Source organism: Acipenser ruthenus, chromosome 5 (assembly GCF_902713425.1).
Source record: "Acipenser ruthenus chromosome 5, fAciRut3.2 maternal haplotype, whole genome shotgun sequence".
Taxonomy (NCBI): domain Eukaryota; kingdom Metazoa; phylum Chordata; class Actinopteri; order Acipenseriformes; family Acipenseridae; genus Acipenser; species Acipenser ruthenus.
The window spans coordinates 52,106,214-52,121,733 of NC_081193.1; the positions used below are offsets into that span (position 1 = coordinate 52,106,214).

The window sequence follows — 15,520 nt, forward strand, 5'->3', positions numbered from 1 at the left end:
AAGTGTGTGTTATTGTATTATTATTTCGGGACTGAACCCCGTGGTTTTGACTGGCTGTACACATCGTTGTGTATAGTCAGTCGTATTATTTAAAAGCAATAATAAAGCTTAGTTTTGACCATTGAACTATTGTTGGACTGTTGTTTATAATCACTGCCTCACCTCTACACCTGTGCACTACCAACCACACGTTCACAAGGGCCTTTAAAAAAAAAATAAGAGAGAGAAATAATACATTGTGTGGACAGCTTCTTGTAAATTAAAATACATTTCTGACAAGTTTTTTTTATGGAAAGCAACTATAGATTAATATCTTTGATAAACAAAAGCATAGCTTTTACATTTCCTGTTACATTGAATAGGAATATAGAATAATTCATTTTTACTGCATGACAAGAAATTTGGTTAAATAATAATTACCTTGAAAAAAGTACATACAGCTAAATCAATATGTTAAAATAAATTATAAACAAAGACAAACAAATACCAATTGTGGGACTCAGAAGAAGGGAAACAAATCTGTTATTTCAGGAGTTGTTTTGTCCATCATTGGTCCTCTAACCCTCAGTGTTCGGTGCATCCGGTTCTTGACAGAATCTAAATTTGGACGACATTTGTGCATTTCTGTTTGCATAGCACTGATGTGTTCCATTGTGCTGTGCTCGTGCTCCCCACAGTCTTCCAAAACTACCCGGAAGATCAAAAATAATACTGCTGGTGTCATAACAAAAAACAAACAAAACAACAACATATGTATGAGCTCCTATTAACAATCATATCATGACCCTTTGTGGAATTAAGAGAAACATAAATACTGTTTACATAATGAATTGCAATTATTTAGTTTATTGTTGCATTTGGTCATTTGCATTTAAGCCTTTGCATTTAAGTCACCTGTTGTCTTGTCTTCTTTGCTGCTGTGTTTGGTCCAGTTTCAAGACTTCTTTTTCCTCCTTTCATACCATATGTTTTTCATTTCCTTGATTATATTTACAGAAATCAGTGGTTGTCTCTCCTTTTTAAATTTATTTCTCAGGCATTCAAGCAAGGTGTCCTTTAAAATAAATAAGTACAAAAAAAGAAAAGCAGTTAGAAATAAGTCAAAAGAGCTCTTATTAATGGCAGGGGGTGTTGTATAAGCCTATTTTTGCAGTATCTTTTAATATCTAAATATGTAGAATTCCTAAAATCTCAAAATTGGGAACTTTGTAGTAAGACTCCCCAGCACATCACTGTACCTTTTGTGATTGGGATACATGTAATATAAGCATTGTACATCATTGTACATTGTACAAGGTAGCATTACATTTTTAACTTGCTGTAGACAGATAAATACATTTAAAGCCATATCTGCTAACTATTAAAAGGTATCCTACATTACTTATTCTTACCATGTGTATTTTGTAAGGTTGTCAAAAAGTACTTGGATCATTACAGACCTAAGATGGCATTTGTCTTTTTTTTTTTTAAATGCCATGTCCTTTCTGATCAGTGGTTCTTCTATTGCAGGAGGGAAGGTTGGCAGGTTGTATCTGTTTGGCCAGGCTTTGCTGCAGCACTCTGCAGTGGTGTGGCTCTTGCCACTCATTAGGGTGTTACTAAAAAAAAAAAAGTAGGTTAGGGTTACATATAACATGGTGACTGTCTATTATTAATTTGTGCACACATTAATAATAGATTAATGTTAGAATTTTGTTTTTTGTTTTCAATTTTTTTAATTAGTAATTCAGAATAGTTTAGTTCCAACTTAACTGATTAATTGGAGAATTACTTTTTTTTAAATTAGTAAAACCAGAAGTTAAAAGCTGCTCCACATAACCCTGATCATTAAATCAGAAATGCACTACAGCAACTAACCTTAAGTGAGTTGTACAGCTTTTTAATGTTTCTAACTCTTTCATAAATTTGACCTGGCGCTTCATCACAGGGAAAAGTCTCTCAATCATCCTCTCTGTGAGGCCCAAAAGTGTCTCCCCATCAATTTGCTGATCTAAAAAATAATGAAAAAAGCAATTTGCACATGCACCTTCCAACTTTTATGTAGGTAAAAAATACCTATACAGAGCCCACAGTTTCAGCAGCATTAAAATATTTTAGTAACATGAACAGTTGCAATATTTCTAATACAAATATAATATAATAATATATAGATATAAATAAATACCTTGAACTGTGTAATACATGATGAAATGAGATAAAGTAATCCCCATCATCATTACTGTAAGCATCCAGAGCATGATAGTCCTTTTCTTCTCCAGGTTTAAGAACTACCCACTGTCTCTGATCCTGAATTACAAATGCATGAAGATGACCTCTGTATTGCTGTGGGATGTACAACTTTGCAAAGAAGAACCATTCACTCTGAAATTTAATTATTTTAAGTATCTTGCAGAAAATAGGCAGTTCCTCTTCGACAATATCAAGAATGAAATAATCGTTCCCTGTGTACTTCACATTATCAAATTCCAGTTTCTGCACTTGCCAAACATTCTCTTCCGGTTGAATGGTACTGTTCTCAATGCCACATTTCTGCACAATTCCTCTTTGTAATTCAGAGGTCAGTGACCTAACGGGAACTTGTCATCCTCCTTCAGCATACCGCTTTTGGTGGAGGATATTCACAGATGTAAAATCCCAGCACTGTCGCAGTTGACGTCTTTTGGCCAATGTGAAGCAAATATTTTTAAAATTGCATAGAGTAACTGCCAGTTTTTTTGAAGTACTGGTGTTTTCCTTCAAAACAAAGACACCACAAAGCTTTCAGTGGACCAAATTTAGCAATAAGTCTTGGATAATGAATTAAATAATGGACTTTTGGAGTGAAAGTCTCAGGAAACAATAATTTAAAGCAACTTCTCCAATCAAAAACTGAGGTAAGGCAGAATGATTTTTCTAATAGCAGGTGAAAGAAGTATGTCTCCAGTGTCTCTGCATATTAAGTACACTTCCCAATGCTTGTCTTCTTGCAGAAAATATTTGACAGATAAGAAAAGGCAGTAATCGAAAAAGGCACCACTTTTCGTAGCAGACCCTTGCAAACGACAGTCCTGCATTAGAATATTAGGTGATAACTTCACAGGTCGTTTTTTTGTCATTTTGTCCAAAGTGAAATGCTTCCAGTTCTGCACTGACATTACTTAGAGACACGATATCTCGACAATTACATAGGTACTCTCTGTAATTTCTGCATTTTCTTTAAGAGCAGCTAAATGGTAGCTGTGCACTTCTGTGGAGCGAATGATGACATCACCTTCATTTAGCTTCTCGTTGATTTCACTATGCAGCGTCATGCAGAAGCGACATATTCTTCCACTGCTAAAACAACAAGTAAATCCAGCTAAACCATGAGCTGATAAATTGTTTGCCAATATTGTGGCCAGTGCACCACAAACATTAACATTTGTTCCATTGACAGTGATAGTGAAACCTTTGTTGTACAGTTTTTTTCAGATCATCTATTAAAGGCTGTAGTACTTTGTGTAAATATTTGTTTTTTTAGAAGTTGATGGCTGTGGCAAAGTGGTAAGTGGTATGTGCAGGTGCAGGGGTATTGCAGTGCAGTAATGAAACACAGAGAGTTATAACCTAGTTTGAAACAGTTTTTAATTGTATCTGGGTCTGGTGACCAAATAATAATCTCCGGCAATACACAACAATGTGTAGTGCACGGAGTAAATAACAACAGGTTTACAGTCCCAAATAATAAACACGAATATTCGTCCCACAATATACTAACACGGTCACCAGTCCTGGGTGCGTGCAGTAGTGCTCATGGTGGGTGATAAATATTATACAGTGACTGTGGTGTAGTGTTGTTCCAGGTTGTGCTGGCCCAAGGCGACAGCTCCGGATACGTGCTAGCCGTCTAGTGATTTACAAAACAAAAGACAATTACATGCTCCCGAGTGGAATGCAGGATGTGCCCTATAGTCTGGACAGTGCGAGTTCGAGTCCAGGCCATTCCTTTGCCAACAGAGGACGGGAGCTTCCAGGGGGTGGCGCTCAATTGGCTGAGCGCCGCCCGGGGGGAGGGAGGGTTAGGTGGGCCAGGGTGTCCTCGGCTCACCGCGCACCAGCGACCCCTGTAGTCTGGCCGGGCGCCTGCGTGCTTGCCTGTAAGCTGCCCAAGAGCTGCGTTGTCCTCCAACGCTGTAGCTCTTGGGTGGCTGCACGGTGAGTCCACAGTGTGAAAAAAAAGGGGTCGGCTGATGGCACACGCTTCGGAGGACAGCGTGTTCATCTTTGCCCTCCCGAGTCAGAGCAGGGGTGGTAGTGGTGAGCTGAGCCTAAAAAATAATTGGCCATTCCAAATTGGGGAGAAAATAATAAAAAAATAATTGGTAACGACTAAATTTATATTTAAAAAAAAAAGACAATTACTAACAGCAACAAACAAACAAAAACACTCACAAATCCTTTTTTATATTTCTGGGTTTCTCCAGGTCCTTCCAGTTTCGCTCTCGCTCAAAACCAAGCGAAGGAGTAGATTGCGATTCTCCATCCCCTTTATGCTATCAAGCATGACCCCTTGGTAAACGAGTGCAGCTGTCTCTACTATCTGCAGCTGCTACGTTGTTTCCCTTCTGGGCCAATACGTTCCTGCAACAGAGTCTCGCCGCCTTCCAGACTGATCGACTTCCCGACCCGGGGAAAGAACTGTCAGGCCAGCCCGTCCAAAGAACTCTACTTTCGCTGCTTAGCGCCCTCACAGGTCGAGAGGGAGATTTACAACCAAAACTCAATGTATTTCTGTCACAATGCCTAACAAGGACACAGAGATAAATGTGTCTCAACTGAGATCTGTGTTTTGGTTCAGTATTTCCTATACTGAAATAAAATGCACTGACTTTATGTATGGACTTCTTTGATCCTAAAGGATTAACAATTTCAAATTAATCAGTGTATAAGTGAATTCGAATTAACTGTTGGTCTCCAGAAAAAGGTGGTCGTTGGAAATTCTCTCCGTGAACAAAATCCTTCAGTATGTCAACTGAACAAAGAAGACTACGCGGTGATCTGATTCAAACATTCAAAATCCTAAAAGGTATAGACAATGTCGACCCAGGGGACTTTTTTGACCTGAAAAAAGAAACAAGGACCAGGGGTCACAAATGGAGATTAGATAAAGGGGCATTCAGAACAGAAAATAGGAGGCACTTTTTTACACAGAGAATTGTGAGGGTCCGGAACCAACTCCCCAGTAATGTTGTTGAAGCTGACACCCTGGGATCCTTCAAGAAGCTGCTTGATGAGATTCTGGGATCAATAAGCTACTAACAACCAAACAAGCAAGATAGGCTGAATGGCCTCCTCTCGTTTGTAAACTTTCCTATGTTCCTATGTTCCTAAGATGTTTCACAACTCCTATTTACACTACCCCAGATGTTTTCTTTCAGAAGAACTAGCTTTAAAACATCTAGGATTGGGACATATTGAAATGTATCCTGTGTGCCTTTACTATTTATTCCAATAACACGTTGAACTGGTTGTACAAGATTCAAGTTATGTTTAGCATATTTCATAAGTTTATACTCTGATTCTACGTACTCAAAGGCAGAGTCAAATACTCTTTCATCTGACAGCAACTGATTTAAATCTTCGTGGTCTTCTATTTGGAATCCTGTCTCATCAAGGTGGAACTTAATAATGTCAGAGTCATTTTTTTGGAAGAAATTCAAAATAAACTTTCATGTCTTGTGTAACTTTGGGAAGTAAATGTTTTTCTTGAAGTTTATAAAAGAAAAATAACTACATTCTCCTTCAGTCCAGAAAGAAGCCCATCAAAATTAAGAATATAACAGTTATGTTCTATTTCACATTATTCAACCCTGTCATTGTCTAAGACATTGTCTGCTTGAATTTCATCCTGATGGTCAGCCGTGGTTCCTGTATAAGTGGTTTCTGAAAGAAGCAACACTTTTATAGCTTCTTCTACAGCTATAAAAAAAATTTGGTGAGAAAGCTGTAAATGAGTTAGATACTTGGATACTGTAAATTTTACTACACTACAAAAAGAACACTTGTAAAATACAGAGGCCATTAAATACTACAAAATAATTTTGTTGCATCCTCCAGGTGAACAGCTTGGAGCCATTTACAGATTCCCTCTGTGTTCCATGTTTCAACCATTGTTTAATCTGAAATAAATGGGGAAAAAAAGTACAGTAATTGAACACATTGCCAAAACACAGTAATGCTATGTGTGTCAAATTCACCCCAATACAATTATTATATACATTTCAGCAAGGTTTTAAGCAATAAAATGATATTTTCTGATGATTTTATTACACATTGCATTTTATTGGCGTCAGTTTTGTTGTAGATAAATATTATAAGATGAACTATCCTTGAACTATTGCAATACTTTTATATAATATATACTGGATTTAAATATTGTTTTTGCATGTAACCTTATATTATTGTTTTGCCATGTAACACCTGTAAGTCGCTCTGGAAAAGGCATCTGACAAATAATACAATGATACAATTCATATCTTATTTAAAAACACTTTACATGATTTTTTAACTAACTGAACCCTTCCCCAATATACATTATAATTTACAAGCACTAATGTAGCTAGTATTATTGAACAAACAGCTAAGCACGAAAATGATAATTAAAAAAAAGACCTTTTCAAAATTAGATTTTAGTACATTTGTTTCTTTGTGAATTGTAATCTGTAGCAGTAGCGAGTGCTCGGTTTACATATAGTCAATTTCAGACACGGGCAGCTTTACTGTAGGCTATGTATTACGATAATGTGTTTATTTAGTGAGAACAAATGACAGACTTATTTGCAGTCAGAGTGAGATCGCCAGCAGAGAGAGCCAGCAGCAGCAACAAATGATGTCACGCAAGGCGAGTTGTATTTGGGCAGTATGCAAATTAGCAAATTACACACAGAATGGCTCAGAATGAATACTGTTTTCTTTGTTTTGTTTTTTCTGTCCTGATCTAAGCGTAAATCTAACCTGTTCGGATTTGAGTGAAATATGAAGTTCCTGTTTTAACTTTAATAAATTAATTTACAATAAATTCACAAATTAAAAAATATTTGTGAAGGGCAAAAAATGTATTTTTGTGGAAACACTGATAAAGTATCAACGGTTATTTGCTAACTATTGTTATTTACAATTTTTCCCCCCTAAATTGAAGCTAGTATACCACTTATGTAATTTGTTCCATGAACTGTGGGATTAATATATCCTATGGTTGTGGTTATTAAAAGTATGAGCTCCTGGAAAAGTCACGCCATATATTAATAATTAATACGACCAACTTGTATTCTATTAATTTGAATATTGTAGTATCGTATTACAATGTTACCAGTAAATATTAGCCGCGGGTGTTAACATATATACTGTATGTGTGTTTGACAGGAATTTTTAAAGACCTCCGAATACTAGCTGTATAATAAACGTATTTATAATAATAATAATAATAATAATAATAATAATAATAATAATAATAATAATAATAATAATAGTTGCTCTCTATATTAACCTATAACAACAAATATAAAACATTATCTAACATAATGGTAAACCATTTTCTAACTATATAAATATATCAACTGTAAATTAATACGGATTTAAATAATTACCCTAACGTTTACCTCACAAATTTCTTACAGAAACAGGAGCTAGATATGGTATGTGCCTACCCGCCAATTTAAAATGGTTCTATAAGAACCATTTTCACCTAAGCCTTGTTAAGGGTTCTTTAGAGCAGGGGTTCTCAAACTGGGGTCCGCGGACCCCTGGGGGTCCTTAGAGACTGCCCAGGGGGTCCGCAAAATATTAGGGGGGAAAAAATATCACCGCACGTATGCAATGCCTACCGGAACAGACGCATATAATCATAATTACTTAGTGGTGCATGTACAGAAACATAGTACAGTAAGAGTCACTAACATTTAGGACAGTAGTACCCCAGACACCACTGGGGAGACAGAATGGGATTTTAATGTTACCCTTAACTGAAATAAAGTAACGTGTAAATTAAGCATTACACCTGCGTAACTCCGTACACAGCAATAATAATAATTAAAATGATTAAATGTTTTTTTCATTCATGTTTTTTTTTGTAGTGTCAACTGTCGCTTTTTACATTCTATTAATAACTAATATTGCCCTAATAATTTGCACTCCCGATCAAATCAAAAAAATTAAATCAGCAAGATTAATTTAACTTTTCATATTAACAAAGGCGTAATACTTACAGATAAAAAACATACTGCAGTTTAAAGGCAACTTTAAAATGTTCTCAAATCTCGCCGGTTAATATGAAAACTATGGTGAGCCTACTAATAAGTGTCAAATGCAGAAATGCCTACGACAAGAGCTCAGTGACGTCAGTCTGAGACGTATTTGGCGGGTGGAAGTGAAAGATATTATTAGTGAGAGAGAAAATAAATAGTGAGTGAGCAAACATTAAGAAAAATGGATAAGTATTTAAAACGTCCATGTACTGCTAGTTGTGCTGAAGGCAGTGACAACGCTGAATCCAGTAAAAAGCAAAAGAAGAGAAAGTTTGATGACAGTTACATTGATTTGGGTTTTATGGAATTCAGTGATGGGCGGCCGCAATGCGTTGTATGCTTACAAATTCTGTCAAATGAAGCAATGAAACCTGCAAAGCTGAAACGACATCTTACTACAAGGCACCCAGAATACAAAGATAAATCCACAGACTTTTTTAAAAGAAAGAAAGAAGAATACAATCAACAGAAAACTAAAATGACAAACATAACAACGGTTCCAGAAAAGGCTCTGAAAGCATCCTTCTTAACAGCGCTTCGGATTGCAAAGAGTAAAAAGGCCCATACTATTGGAGAAGAACTGATTCTTCCAGCTGCTGTAGAAATGTGCGAAGTGATGGTTAGCGAAGATGCAGCGAAGAAACTGAAGGCCATACCACTTTCTAACGACACAGTAAGTAGGAGAATCGAAGAGCTTTCAAGTGATTTGAAATGTCAGCTCACCGAAAGGCTACGTACGTGTGAGCAGTTTGCAATTCAGCTTGATGAGACAACAGATGTTGGTAATGCAGCACAGTTGTTAGTTTATGTTCGTTATGTTTGGTTGGGGGAAATTATGGAAGATTTTCTTTTTTGTCAGGAGTTACCAGAACGTACAACAGGTGAAGACATTTTCAAGTTATTGGATGATTTCATGAAAGCTGAATCTCTAAACTGGGAGAAGTGTGTTGCTGTTTGTACAGACGGCGCGGCCGCTATGACAGGCAACAGGAATGGTGTTGTAGCAAGAATACGAGCTATAAACCCAAATGTAATTGTAACACACTGTATGCTGCATCGCCAGGCCCTTGCATCAAAGAAAATGGAACCTGAATTACATGCTGTTCTAAATGCAGTTGTGACAGTTGTGAATTTTGTAAAGTCCAGGCCTTTGAATTCACGGCTGTTTTCAAAGTTGTGTTCCGAAATGGGTGCTGAATATGATAAATTATTGTTTCACACGGAGGTGCGTTGGTTATCTCGCGGCAGAGTGTTGGAACGTGTTTTCGAACTTCGCAAAGAACTGCTGGGCTTTCTTTCTGTGCATAATCCTACACTTGCCACAAACTTTTCTGACACGCTATGGATCACGAAGCTTGCATACCTTGCAGATATGTTTAACTTGTTGAATGCCCTGAACCTGTCCACACAAGGGGGCAATATAACCATACTTGAGGTGAGTGACAAGATTGCATCATTTATGAAGAAACTAGACATTTGGAAAACAAGAGTGAGCAATGGAATCTCCGATATGTTTCCGCAAATGACAGAATTCCTGGATACGAACAGCATGACAGTTGACTGTGTGAGAGACACTATCGTTGCTCACCTTTCAACTTTGGCAGAGTACTTTGGAGTTTACTTTAAAAATTTAAACATGGAGGAATACGATTGGGTTCGAGATCCATTTTCAACTTTTGCTAAGTCAACCTGTCGCTTGAGTGGAAAAGCAGAACAAGAGCTGGTCGAACTCTCCTGTGACCGCACGCTGAAAATTAAGTTTCAGGAACAAGCCCCTTACCAGTTTTGGCCAACTGTTGCAGTGGAGTACCCAGTCTTAGTAAAAGAAGCCATGAAAGTGCTGCTACCTTTCCCAACAACATATATATGTGAAGCATCGTTCTCTGCTTTGGCAGCTATGAAGACAAAGCTCAGGTCCCGACTAGAAGTGGAAAATGATTTGCGAGTTTGCTTGTCAACCATCACACCAAGGATAGACAGACTCTGCAGTAAGAAGCAGGCCCACCCATCTCACTGACATCTACAGTATCTGTAAGTGCTGTGTACTTTTTTTCTTTAAGCATTATTAACAGTGTGTTTATAAGTACATTTTATATACTTGTGTCAGTCAGTTTCTCAGTAGGGGGTCCGTGATTAATGTTACATGTGAAAAAGGGTCCGTCAACAAAAAAAGTTTGAGAACCCCTGCTTTAGAGCAGCGGTTTTCAACCTTTTCATCTCAAGTACCAGTGATTCCAGCAGGGACCACCAGGTGTACCAGTAACTATGTGCAATCTTAAACGGCTGCTGTAAAACCGAGACCTACTCCATTACAACCAGGTTTTTTCTGGCTGTACTCACTTGTTTGTTGCCTCATTCTGCTGAATGGTTCATCTATGCAGCTCATGACAGCAGTGAATGCTGCATGTTTATATTTTAAATATTTTGCAAGTGTTGTGTATTGAATTGGTGACCGAAACTTTAATTGTGTACAGTTATAATATAGGGAATAGCATGCTGCAGCTCGCGTGCTCAGTGTTGGTGAAGTCCTGATCTGACAGCAGGTAACACAGACAGCTCTTATGATTTACATACCGTTAAATTACATAGTACACTTCCTAATTACAGTCACTCTGTGTGTTATGCTGCCAAATTTTTTAATGGTCAGTTTGAGAAATAAACTGTTTTCCCTGCAACAGCTGACCCTGCGTTAGTACAAAGCTCACGCTACATACTGTTTTACATCATGGTAACGATGCTCTTACTGTTCATGAGTCTTTGGCTGAAGAGATATTATCAGCTCATCATCTAACTATGGAATCGTGTGCAATTAAATCATACTTAAACTCCTGACGGTAATGTAACACAATCTATTATATCTATGATGCAAGACTCAACAGACGAAAAAAATCAATTTGTGTTGACTCAAAACTTTATTTAGACCCTGTACAATTTGACTGCCGAAAGATAACGTTGTTTTTTCGGAGTTCACAAAGATAACTTTTTTCAACTTGGTACGGTAACCTTTTCACTTGCTTGTTTGTTTAATTCTTGCGCTTTTGCTGCATTACAGACCTTCATTAATTATTTTCTTTATTTTAAGTTTCCAGGGCATTTTGTTGATGGCACGTGTGCAATACACAAACCTTAAGTGTATTTTTATTTGTTGCTGTTCTTGTTCTATGTTTCTAAAATGCAACTGTTAATTTTAAGCTACAAAACAGTACTCACACGTTTGGTCACCATCACACACGTTTGCAAGAAACTGGGTTTCCCGTATTCTGCTGGTGTTAATACAGCACCTCTCTGCACTTAAAAGCATTTTTATTCGATCAAATTGTTACCATCCTTCTCGCACTACAGTTTATTTAAACATGTGATATGCGTTTTTGTCGCATTCGTAACTATTGGCACTTGCTTTTAAAGGGAGATGCATAATGTTTGTGCCTAACACCTTAAAAACAGCTGTCAAAATGTTGTTTTTGCATTTATAACCATTTTAGTTGCAGTCTGGAGCCCTGCATCATAATTTCTCATTTCTCTGTGATTCATTGGTACAGACAGATTGATACATTACGATGGTGCGATTGAGGGAGCATTGTGTTTTGAGGAATCATATCGTCATAAAGAACTGTCAGTGTGTACCACAGTGGCAAGCCTGTCGCGTACCAGTAAAGGTACGCGTACCACAGGTTGAAAACCACTGCTTTAGAGGCTACCCATAGAACCAAATGGTCCTATATAGAATCTTAAATAACCCTTTTTTATATAATTGTAGGGGAGGGCGAAAGCTGCACCAAGACAAATGTGCACAGACGGGGCACAAAAGCAATGCAAAATGTTTCCTTTTTTTTTTTTTTAATTATGTGACGTTTCACGGTGATTTAGTACATGCTGGGGTATGCGTGTCTTTGTCCGTGAGCATTTTGATGAATAAAAAAGCAAAGAAACTATCACATGCAATTTTCTCATATTAATAACAACGTGTCGTTATTTACCTGGGTTATGGATTTAACTAATATTTTGACAATATCATGTTTGATCCGCAAATGCGATGTCCTTTTTGTGTAGTTTGCGAATCTCAACTATAGAATGCGATGTCTGTTTTGGGATTAGGGGGACTCCATGGATATATATATATATATATATATATATATATATATATATATATATATATATATATATATATATATATATCCGTTACTTTATGCATTCATATGCTATATAGTAAATAACTGTCATACATTACAAGTAGGCCTATACGATAGGCTATTTAAATATAGCCTACCAGTAGCAACGCGATATCTTTGATGCTTAACATTAAACAACAACAAAGCGTTTCTCATATTACCATTTCATGTTTGATGTAATTCAGAGTATAAGTGGTATTTTCTTGCAAATTACCACTGACATCACCTATAGGCGATACAGTATTGCGGAGAACGTTTGGTTTCAGTTCGCCCCTCAAATTATTTTGCCTAAGAGTTTATTATTATTATTATTATTATTATTATTATTATTATTATTATTATTATTATTATTATTATTATTTCTTAGCAGACTAAGAGTTTATGAGACAATGACCAGAATTTTGTGATGCAAATCTGCAGATTTTCATTAACACATGTTTTGTAGATTGCAGGATATTATAGACCATTGATTAAGAAGGATAGCACCTCTAAACTGTTTGTTTTTACCCAATGAGACCTCTTTAATTAGGATGGGAAGGGGCAGAGACGGTGTAATATCACATGTTGGATCAACTCGGTAATTTAGCGGAGTTGTGTATTGACATACGGAAGCTACGGCCCAAGTAAGACGTCGGTGTTTTGGAAATAAACATAAATAAACGAAAAAACAAAACAAAAGCAACAACAACAATAACAACAACAAAAAAGAACAGTTTATCGTCTGTGTTTTTGAGAAGAAAATACGTGGCTGATAAGCCAAACATTTAATTGTTATCAGTTGCTGATGATACTTATTTAAGTTATAACATGCGTTTTTATTTTATTTTTTAAATTATTTTTATAGAAAATAAACATTTTGCTATACATTATCTATCTATCAATCTATATGACAAATAAAAAACATATCTACATATGTAATTCTTCATGTAAATGCCCTTTATGCTGAAATATCTTCATTCAAAATATGTATTATTTGCATCGTTAAAAATACAATGTGACGCTGATTTTGAACTAAGTCAGAAGCACATTCTCACAATAAATAATCTGTTTCCCTCACCAACCAAGTTGTTACAATTGTTATGCTCCAATTAGAATTAGGAATGACTTCTCATTTACTTCAAAATAGGGCCTCTTGGTCATCTACTTCAACCCTCATGTAGCTTTAACCTTTACATACAGCCAGGAGAAGTCTTATATAAAGTGAAAAAAGGTAAATTCAATAATGCTTCAAAAGGCTTATCATATTATGGGTTCCAGCCCAGACTGTGAATGGCTTGTCTTTAAATGGAGAGGTATCTGGAGGTAAAGTCTTTGATACGGATGACAATCAGGCTTAATGACTTTACTTCAAAAGATTGTGCCTTCTCACAACCTTTCCAGCACACACCAAATAAGGAGCACATTTCTTTCAATCCAATAAGAACACTAAAGTGACATATAGCACAATAATAATAATAATAATGTGTCAAGAATTCAAATCAAGCTATAAAATAACTATGTATTAATACAAAAAATGACCAAAAATGAAATTGAATGTATTATTATAAAATCACATTTCCCATTAAACCCAGTTAAACAATCAAAATACAATGTCAACAACAATTGTTCAGGTAGTACCACATTTCTTATTTTTTGTTATCTTTTATACTGAATTTAAATGTTGCAAAGACAGTGTTGCTTATTTGTATTTAGTATATACTCAGGCAACTTGTAAATAAAATTTTTCCTATAATACATTTTAATATTTTTAATATTTGCATACATTTTCAGTATTTAGTGCGACCTCCCTTTGCTTTAATAACAGCTTGCAATCTTTTTGTAATACTACAGGCCAACTTGCAAACGTCTGGTTCAGTGCTGCAAGTTTGTCCATAAATCATCTTTAGATTTAATAGTTATCCCCTTCATCCTGGAACCTAGTTTATCCCACAAATGTTCAAAAGGATTGAGATCTGGTGACTGTGGGGGGCAGTCTTTCACCCAGTCCCCTTTTTTTCTGCCAGTCAGCCTTGTACAAGTTTAGATGTGTGTCTTGTTGGAACAGAAACTTTTTTTACATTGAAATTCCTGACTGACTTCTTCAGATTCCCAAGCAGAATATTCGTATACATTTCTCTATTCATGTTGCCTTCTAGTAGTGCAAGTTCACCAACACCTGAAGCTGTCATACACCCCAAACTTGCCTCCTCATTGTTTCATGGTGAGCTGCAGACACACCTCTTGAAATTATTCTGATTGCTTTCTCAACACCATCACTCTCCCTTCTGAGTCAAACAAATTCAAGTTGGACTCATCTACCAAATGACTTTGCTGACAAAGAAAGCATCTGGCTTCGGGAGCTATTCTTTGGGCAAAAGTGAATCTTTTCTTTGTGCCCACACCTCAACACCTTATTCTTCAACTAGCTCCTGCACAATGTGTAAAGCACTCGCTTTTCTGTTTCTTCTGACCTCGGGAACATTGACACAGTCTCGTCGCTCTGTGGTGATTCTTTCTCCCTCTGCCTTTCAGGTTGCATGCTGTCTTGTTTTTGTATATCTGTAGTATAGAGCGCATTGTCTGGTGTGGTATTGTTAGCTTTTTTTTTAAAGTTCTCCTTTGCTGTAACCTGGATAGCATCGAGTACTTTGCTTTTTTCACCATTTTGAGGCAAACAGTGACTCTTATACTAACCTGTATGCTTTTTATTTGCATTATTTCCATTAACATCTAGTAAATATTTTTCACATCAATGCATTCTGAATAACTGTTTGAGCACATCTGGCTCTTTGTTAAAAAAAAAATTATTGGAGAAAAGGTTTGAATTGTATCTACAAGTTACCTGAAAGTATACTAAATACAAACAAGGCTTTGCAACATTCAAGCTCAATATAAAAGGTTACAAAAAAAAAAAAAAAAGCCTGAATAATTGCTGTAGACATTGTACATTCTTTGTATAAATACTGTATTGTTTCAACTTCCTGCAACTCAATATAAAGTGTAACCTTTATGTGCAAAACATGTACGGATATTTTCAAAATAAGCAATGTACATTTGCACTATGATGTGTTTTTGTTTTTAGGATGTATTATTTCTTACACTTTGAATTTC

The 15,520-nt window shown here is 36.3% G+C and overlaps 1 long non-coding RNA gene across 1 annotated transcript; it reads right to left on the reverse strand.

Moving 5' to 3' along the window:
* Positions 1-842: 842 nt before the first annotated feature.
* LOC131737232 (uncharacterized) lies at positions 843-2,361 on the reverse strand. Its single transcript, XR_009328803.1, has 4 exons — positions 2,165-2,361; positions 1,858-1,990; positions 1,392-1,598; positions 843-1,054 (listed from the first exon to the last, which is right to left on the reverse strand). It is a non-coding gene; the product is annotated as an uncharacterized LOC131737232 (long non-coding RNA).
* Positions 2,362-15,520: the final 13,159 nt, after the last annotated feature.